Source organism: Ochotona princeps, chromosome 6 (genome assembly GCF_030435755.1).
Source record: "Ochotona princeps isolate mOchPri1 chromosome 6, mOchPri1.hap1, whole genome shotgun sequence".
In the NCBI taxonomy this organism is placed as follows: domain Eukaryota; kingdom Metazoa; phylum Chordata; class Mammalia; order Lagomorpha; family Ochotonidae; genus Ochotona; species Ochotona princeps.
Window position 1 is genome coordinate 57,913,374 of NC_080837.1, and position 9,854 is coordinate 57,923,227.

Here is a 9,854-nt window from a genome sequence, read left to right on the forward strand (position 1 = left end):
AGCCATATGATGGTCATACCATTCTGGACCTGCGCATAACTGTCAGGTCTTCCATGTGGGTACAGGGCCCCAAGGCCTTGGGCTGTCCTCCACTGCTTTTCCAGGCCACTAGCAGGGAGCGGGATGGAATAGCCAGGACACAAACTGGCATCTATATGGGATCCCAGAACTTTACAAAGGGGAGGATTAGCCAGTTGAGCCATCACACTAGGCCAGCTTACCTTTATTTTGAATAGACATTGTGCAAATGTGAATAAACAGGGGCTACATATGCAAGTTTAGTGACTCTGCAAGCGTTAAGGGAGAAGGAGGATATGGTTGTGCATTTTCTCACTGGCTTGAGGTTCCACGTATTTTACCAGGAAGATTGTCCCCAGACCGTCTGTGCACCAGTGTTGTATTTGGGAATTGGACAGAGTTCAGTGTCTCATACTTGCCCAAGGCAGCGTTTGTTGCATTCCAAAAGCTTACATACACGGGTGGATGTATGATCTATGAAATAATTACTGACTTTCCATGTGCTTTGAAAAGGGGCTTAGGAGGACAAAGCCACTTTTTTCTCGCTCCCCCCCTCGCCACCCCCGCGCCCCTAAGAAGCCACAGAATTTTGACCCACTTCACATCCGCCTCCCGCCTCTGGTTTTGAGATCTGCAGCCTGATGGCTTGTTTGCTTGTTAGCATGAAAGGCTTGCTCCAGGTCTACGCTGGCTTGTTAGTAAAGAACCAACAAGTCTTGCAGCCCAGAGGTAATCACAGAGTGAAATCATTTCCAGATGCCAGAGCCCACTCCTGATGGTGAAAGCAGACTTTACAGTTGCAGCAGACCAGGTATTCAATGGCTTGCACCCAACCCTATTAAGGTTTTGAACATACACATATGTTCTTGTCCTCTCTGCTTTCTCTGCCCCTCAGCCTCTTTCCCTCCCTCGATCATTCTTTTTCTCAGCTTGGATCAATTTCAATCGAAGACCAAAGTTGAAACTGAAGATAACCCAGTCTCAATCCTCCCAGAAGGATCTAACCTCCTGTTATCCTGGGCTCTATATAATGATAGGTTCCTGTGATAACGGCAACCACCAAAGACAGGAGGAACTCCTTCTTCCAGCTCCATCCTCATGGCCTCCCAGAAAGCCTGTGCCAGGCATAACACAAACACAAAACAAATCACCCCCTTGGATGGCTGGAAACATCATAGCCACAGGGATTATCTTACCTGTGGAGCTAAAAAATGTAATGATCATGGTCCTTACTCAAATCAGAACTGGCACAGTTACATGACCTGTAGCTTACATTGATACAATATGTGGGGTTAGCAATGATGGGGTGAAGAGAGAAGGGGTGGGGTTTTTTTTCCATTTCCACTTTCTGAGATGGGTCAGAACTTCTCATAGGGACTTTGAGAGAAGAAGGGAAAAGATAACGATAGAGTGATAAAATAAGACTAAAAAGAGAAAAGGACTCAGCACTGACAGAACATTTTTAGAGTTATTTAATCACAGAGCTAGGTCTGAGAAAGAATAGAATCAAGCAGACTTTCAAAAGAGGAATTCATCATAGACATATTGATTTTCTCTCCTTCAAAAGTGAGCAGCATGAAATCCAATTTCATGTCCCATCTTAGCCTAACCCCTGAAAGTGCTTGAAGTGGCAGAATTGCTTCTTTCATTCACTAATTATTCTCCTTCACCAAGGCTCCGTGGATGGACATGGCCATTTGTGAGAGGCAAGATCTGTATGATGTGATCACATCCATGAAGATGAAACATAAATGAAATGCTCGTTAAAATATTAGAGTTAAAATATTTATTCAATTATCACTTCCCCTCTGGATAATTGATTAAATTTTAAATGTAACACAAATGCATTTCATTCCAGAAAAAAATAGTGTATAGCATTGCTCACATTCGACCATTTATTCCCAGATGTTTATATCCACAGGGTCTAAGAACTCCATAAAACCCAGGATAATAGCACATTGAAAATATCTGGCCACAACCCATAAAAGAATGTGCATAATAAAACTGCTCCCACCCGTCAATCCTTCCTCCAAAGCAAACCTTCCAAATGTTTCAAAGTAATTTGCCAAGGGTGCAGTGGGGGTAGACACCCAAACCCCACATTCTCACATCACTGAGACCTGAATTTAAGATCAGACTGAAGAGTACATATATCCAGCCCTTTTGGAACGTGGTGTGTATGTGGATGTGTGAGTAGACAAGGGAACTTCAGAAAGTTTGTGGAAACTGGGATCAAAAGACAAGTTTGCTTTGGTACAAAACAATTTTGAAGCCCATGTGTAGTTTTTTTTTCACAGTATGAATTTCCTACTAACTATCTGAAGATTTCTCATATGGCAAAAGCGATGCCTACCTTTTCCCAAAGGCCAGAGTTTCACCATTCTGTTAATATCCCAACAATCAACAGCATCTAGGGGGCTTTTAAGAGGACAGTAGACACATTAAGGGGGAAAAAATCTGCTACTGCATCAAGGAAGATAGCAATGATAGGAGACCGGATGGTGTACAAAACAAATGTAAAGAAGGTATCATGTATGGACATGTACACAGCATGCCATGGCTACTCAGAGAGAACAAATATGCTTAACAAGAGGGAAAGGAGAACTTGTGTGTGATCAGGGGAATAAGGAAGGGGACAGATAGGATATGGGTACAACTGATCGTATAGTAGAAAACAAATTATTTGAAGTCAGAAAATCTGGGGTTAACTTAATTCTTACATCTTAGTGGTTGTGGGACTTGGGTTTGGTTTCCTTGTCTATACAGGTAAGGCACCTACCCCCTGCATGGCTGCTGACGAGGCCAAAAGTACTCAAAGATTTTGCAAGCTGTCATGTGCCAGGCGTGTCTGCCCCATCAGAGTGCGGAAGTCATGTGAAGGCAGAGGCAGCTGATAAAATGAAAACACTTTGGAAGCTTGTCTCACTTTTAGCTATGCCTTACACATGGTTGAGTAATTATTTCCATCTTGTATTCTTGTCTGTTAAACAGGGATTATAGCATTTGCCTTATGTGGTTGCTGTCTGAGCAAATGAGACTTCTTAGGAGATCTTAAAAGGGTGAGGCTCTATTTAAGCTCAAGACTTTATCACACTTTGGTGAAACACAGCCCGTATTCATTCATTTGTTCGTTCAACAAACATTCTTTGAGCATTAAACGATGCCAGATTCTGCCAAGCCCCAGTCATACTGCAGTAAACAAGACAGACCCAACCTTGTCTTTATGGGATTTCTAATAATATTTATTAGCAAATTATCTGCAAAGTAGAATAGACAAATGTACTCCTTGTCTATTTCTTTAAAATATATGTATTTATTTTTAATTGTAAGGCAGATATGCAGAGGGAAGGAAAGACAGAGAGAGACACCTTCCATTGCTGGTTCATTCCTCAAATATCCACAAAGGCCAGAACTGGGTTGGTCCAAAGCTAGGTAGGAGTCAGCTTCCTCTGGGTCTCCAATGTGGGCACAGGGACCCAAGGGCCAAAACCTCTTGAAGAGGAAACATTTTTCATAACTATTCAAGTTTATTTGGAGTAAGAGAAGAATATTGGAAACACAGAAATGAAAGTTTCCAAATATCTCTGTAAGAGAGTATGAAATTTGGCAAGACTAGGTTTGAACTGGGTGTTTGAGGAAACTTGGGAATGACATCCAGCTTTGGTGCACTTGCAAGGTGGGGGCGAGGTAGAGGTTAAGTGAGTGGTTAGGGGGGCCAAACTCTTCCACACATAATCTAGTGCTTTCAGATTCAGCAGTGCTAAATCAGGACTGAAGGACTGAAGCAGGTGGTCAGATTTCATTTATTCTGCAAACCCCTGTTGTGATAGTCCTAGTCTGGTGGCATTCATTAAGTTAGCCACATGATCACCAGCTCTCTATTCTGCTTGCACTTGAAAGGCTTTTCAAGTCCCACTTCTTACGTTTGCCAGTGGTTGAAGCATGCTACAAATAGCATTGACAAGAGTTCAAAATTAGCTACCACAAAGCAAACCTTGTCCAGTTATGTTGCAAGAAAACAGCAAGCTCCCTTTTAAAATGCCTTTAGTCTTTCTGCAGTCCTGGGAATCAGAGGTTCAAATGGTGAGTATAATGGGAACGTCCTAGGCGCTGTAACAGCCCCATAAATGTCTCCTCGGCAGAGCTGCATGTCTCCCTCTGGACTTGACGCGCTTCCTTTGAAGTCACGAGGCAGAATCCGTGCACATGGAGGAAGCATGCAACTTGCTCTTATTATTATTGGCCATTTCTTGGGAAGCTTTTAAGTAATATTAGATTTATCACATTTTTCTTACAGCAAATTTTAGTTTCATCTAGTGTTTCTTCTGAAGCCTGAACCAATAAACTGGGCTGTCTTTGTAGTTGATCTGCCACAGTAGTTCCCGTATGTTTCTGCCAAGAGGCCCTTTCAGAATCCGATGGAAGGGGTTATGTGACATTTACAGTTGCAGAGATGAGAACACGTGGAAGGCTGCCAAGAATTTACCTGAGCTCTTGAAGCTTCTCTTACACAGTGCACTGGACCCTATTGTATGGGTCCAACTCAGAGCTGAGCTTTTGTTACTGTCCCCTCTTGGGGTACATTGCCTAGCATTGCACATAGTAAGGGCTCTGTAAATATGTCGTTTGATTTAATTGTGCTGAGTAGCACATGCAGTGCATTACCAGGGGAAAGAGTGACAGAGAATCAGCAAAAATCCCCATTCTCATCTAGTTGTATACCCTTGCTTTCTATCTGTATAGGACAGAGCCATTTTTCTTCAACACACACACACAAACGCACAACATACTTGATCTTCATAATTACAAAAGTAAACCATGTTCATTTTTTGAAAAAAAAATTGGCACACAAGCATTTTTCTAATACGTAAGATAACCAGATACAATCAGTATATTTAACACTAAGCTTTCTTTGGGTGTGTATATACAGTTATCATTCTTCTGTGAACAATGTGCCTTGCCTTTTTGCACACATCTGCCCACTACCTCTAAGGGTTCTCTTTGAAATGTTAAAGGCAATTAGTTTTTAAATGCAAACCATTACGGCAATGAAAAATAAGACTAAGATGAGTAAGCCAGAAATGTGAAGGAGTCTAATTAATACAAAAGGCAAGGTATCTGGTTGTTACAGGATGTTACAGCAGAGATGGCAGGGGCCCAACCCCAAACTCTGCAAGGGGCACCTTGCCCTCTACCCCAGGCGAATCTGGTCAGAAGTTGCAAATTATCCTGGGATGTTAAAGAATTGCAATTGTTTATACATAAGTCTAGATCTAGATGATAGATAGATACATAAATAGATAGATAGATATGAAGGGCAGAGTTACAGAAAAGGAGAGAGACACACATACGGAGAGTGAGAGAATCTTCTATGCATTGGTTAAGTTCCCAAATGACTTTAAGAGCCAGGGTTGTGCTAGGCTCAATCCCAAGAGTATGGAATTCCATTGAGATCTCCCATGTGGGTGGCAGGGATCCAAGAGCAATTTGGCCATCTTTTTCTGCCTTCCCAGGAGCATTATCAGGGAGCTGGATTAGAACTAGGGCAGCAGGGACCTGAATAGTGCTCATATGGGATGCTGGCATTGTAGAGCAGGACTTAATCTGTGATGTCACAACACCAATCCCGAGCTGCGGAACAGCTGGGGTGGATAGATTATTCTCTATCTATAAATAGAATAACTAGTGGGATGGCTTTTGACTCCCAGGGGATTTAGGAAATGTGTCTGGTTGGGGAGTTGAAGCCAAAGAAAGCAACTTTGAGTTTGAGATAAAGCTAAGCCTTCCCCCGCCCAACTACCCACCCCCAAAAGCAGATCCTTGTGAAAGTAGATAACCTGAAGACCTTCACCAAAAAGAGCCACCCCAAGGTTTTTCCACAATGGCCAAGGAATCTGAACTCTACAGTCAGCCCTACAGACTGCCACGGGTTAGTGGATTAGTGACTCCAAAGCTGTTAGGTCAAACTATTTTGAAGATTTATCTAAATTTCAATCCTGTGTGAGGACTAAAGAAGGTGTTTAAAGACGTGTGACCACTGACATAGCCACACATGCAGTAGGAAAATCATTACTTGTGAAGTAACCCAGCATAATCCAAAACTAAGCCAGGAGTGAAGAAAACATGAGATAAAAGAAGTGTGACTGCTTAACAAAATCCAAAAAGACTTACAGAAATGAAAGCAATAATGGAAGGCAATCGTTTAGATAGGGATACACAGACCAGTTTTGTTTAAGTGGCAAAACAGTTCAAGAGAAAGGATTGCATTTTCTTGCATCATACTATTTCTAGAGAAATTTATATCCATCTAGTGATAATTTGATGGATGTTTCACATAGGTTTTAAAAATATTTTCAACCTTCAAGCAGGTATAAAAGAAGGAATTGTGGTATAAGAAGCTTATAATTACCATAAATCCTAATGTAACAAAAATAGCAGGAGAGATGATAAATCATTTCAGTTAAAATTTCTTCATCACATTTGCACTTAGAGGCAAACTGATAATGTTAGAGTTTGACAAAAAGATAAAATTAGTTTCTGGCTGGATCAAAGACTATAAACAGTATAGAGAAGGGAAAGTGTGCCTTTTCAATTAACCATAATCACATCTCATTGGCATGATACTGCCACTGTGCAAAGCTAATACAGTATGATTTTAAAAAACACTGCACATACACTACACTTATAATTATATGTCTTGAATACTGTTCCAGGTGTGACCCAGATGTTGCTGTGTATGTAACTGACTTTGCATTTATACTTATGTATGAAATGTACTGGGTCTTCATTTGCTCCTACAAGAACTTAGCTTGCATTCAGTGTCTTCCAATTGTTTATTGAGACTCCTACGAGGATCCCTCTCATATGACTATCATATTTATCTTTCAGCTCCATCTGCCATGGTCTCTTTATGGTAGTCTTCCTCCCCTGCTTCTTAACGTCTTCTTGCATATCAGTTTTCATTGGTAGTCATTGGTTTTTGACCTTCACAAGACCATCAGCTGCTTGTCTCCAATTCTCAACCTTTAAATCCAAAGTATAACTTCCAAATTAGAAGAGGCATAGGAGACAAAAGAACAGACTGGATAACAGCCAATCTCACCTAGAAAGAGCAACAGACTGTAGAACAATTGGATTAGTCTTTGGATCAGTCTGTGTAGCAGTCTGTGCTAGATTCAAGTAAAAGCTTAAGGAGCACAACCAGATGCTGGAGTCATGGGATAGAGGCTGGAAAAGGTAGCTTGGGATCACCGCGGATTTTTGTTCCTCTGTATTACAGAGTTCTTATTTGGCATCTGGAATGAGTTGGTTCTGGAATGATTCAGTATTATTCCAGTTGGGATGATGACTGATCTCTCCATTCTTTTGGGGTGACTCTGACAAAAGGGACAGGCTCTGTTGTATTGCAGTTTGTGGTTCTATAGGCTAACACAAATAACAATATTTGTCATGAAAATCCAGTGTATGTTCCTGGTGGCTCCACCCTGCTATAATCATCCGAATACTTCAAACATAGCGGTGGCTTGGTGCGTTTTTGGACAAAGGAGACATCATAGACCTGGAAGCACAGCAGTGGTGACCGTAGTTACTGTTACATTTTTGCTGTAGGTATTCTTGTGAGGGACAAAATGGTTCAGAAATGTTCATTTGATCTGATTGCCTCACAGGAAGAAAAATGAGAGAATCCCAACATGGAATGGTAGAGATAATGCAGTTAAAAAGAAAGTCCAATGTGTTCTGATTTGGTAAATGACACAATAAGAATGAATGGAAGAATAACCGCTAAAAGCTAAAATGGTTGTTTCTTGTTGGTAGAAATGTGATGACTTACTTAAAAAAAAAAAGCTTATCTATTTGAAAGGCAAAATGACAGAGAGCTAGAGAAAGAAGTTTTCCATTGATTGTTTCTCTCACCAAATAGACACAACACCAGGGACTAGACCAGGTTAAAATCAGGAGCCTGGAACTCCATTCAGATCTCCGCACAGACCACAGTGACCCAAGCACTTGGACTGTCTTCTGCTGCCTTTGCAAATACATTACTAAAGAGCTGTGTGGGAAGTAGATCAGCTGGGTCTTGAACCAGCACTCTGATATGGCATAACAGTGTTGCAGGTGGTGGATAAACTTGCTGCTTTCAGTTTTTAAATATACATTGTATTGCTTTTTAAATTTAAATTTAAATGTTCTAACATTTGTGTTGTTTTTGTAATAATCAAAGACCACAAAAGTCCAAACTGTCCCAAGAATTTACGTTTTTAAATCTAACTTCCGCTTCCTTTGCCTTGACCTTGAGTTCTCTCCTTTTCATAATCACCCAGCTCATCTGCAACTGACTAGAGCCTCTCCCCAGGCTTCCCATCCTTCAACATTTTATTCTCAGAAGCATAGTGGCTATATCAAGAAGTAACCTGGCTAATTAAGACTAGCCAACCACACAAGCGTCTTCTCAAATGCACCCTGTTTTACGTAGATCCAGACATTATGTGTGCACCTTGTGTTTTTAATTATCAGCTTCACCATGGGAGACTCATAAGTATCTGAGGGTCAAGACACAGCGCACTCATTCCTTGGATTATAACAATGCATCCAGGTTAAGATGGGTTTTAACATCTCCTGTGCAACTGCCGACAAATCACTGATCAAAACCTTAAGGTTTCCTTAGTCACAGAAAATAACACTAGTTTTGAAGGGCACAAGAGACCTAGTGAGAGGTGCCTTTAGCCTCACAATGTGAGCTGCACATGTGCACCCACACTTGACTCTGACCCCTAAGCATTTCCAACACCAGGGATGTTAAAGCTATCCCCCTTTTTGAAATAGCATTCCCCCCTCAACTATTCAAGGAAGATGCAAAGAACAAGGATGTATTCACAATTCTTTGAAACCAATGAGAGTTTCCACATGGACTGAAAAAAATAAGCGGGAAAAAAATCACAAAATTTTTCAGTTAGACAAAAATGTTCCTTTGGGAATTTGTGAAGCAAAGTCCTGTGGCAGGAAACAGCAACACATTATAACCCATAATAAGTCCTGGAAGATGAGTGCTAGAGGACTGGGGACTAGGAAAGGTTAGAAAAAGTGAGAGTGAACAAAGGATTTTAAGAAAATTTAGGACTGAATGAAAATAGGCATTCCAGTTGAGGAAGTCATAGAAAAGGCAGGGTTCCCAAATCCTTGCATTTGAAGAAGTTCTTGTACACCATAGCCCTTTTCTTCAATCAATATACACAGCTCTGAAGAATTATCACCATGGAAATAACAGAATCACTCAGCTCATCACTTGTCCCATGATTTAGGTGCAGCCACAGCCGGTCTACTACAACCAGATCCAGGCAATTTCTGGTAGGACAGCTTACTGAAAGCTTTAAGAGTAATTCAATTTCCAACTTACCAGCTTTGCACAGTGGCATGTCGTAGCCAATGAGGTTTAACCGGGGTGCAATTAGTGATAATTGAAAACTTTTCCCAACTTTCACCATTCTCAGCATGAGAAGGTAAGTAGAGGGCTCTTGCAAGATAAAAGTGCCCGGCAATACAAAACTTTTTCTTTCCCATCTTTCTCCTAAGATAATTCAGGGTATTAGAACTCAAAGGGTCTATATGGATTGTTTATTATGTGTTTCAAATTTTACACATGATCTAAAGAAGGAGAATCTTTTCCCATAGCAATTAGTGACAGAATCCAGACCTGAATCCTAAATATCAAACCCAGAGTATTTACTATGAAATACACACACTTAATAATCATTTACAGAAGTCTTACATTGTGCTTAATTTAGCAGTAAAGCAAAACAAAACCAAAATTCCAAGAACACACACATGCATGCTTATAC

General features: G+C 40.8%; 1 pseudogene; it reads left to right on the forward strand.

Moving 5' to 3' along the window:
* The first annotated feature begins 9,413 nt into the window (after window positions 1-9,413).
* Window positions 9,414-9,539, forward strand: LOC118759250 (U4 spliceosomal RNA; annotated as a pseudogene).
* The last annotated feature ends 315 nt before the right edge of the window (window positions 9,540-9,854 follow it).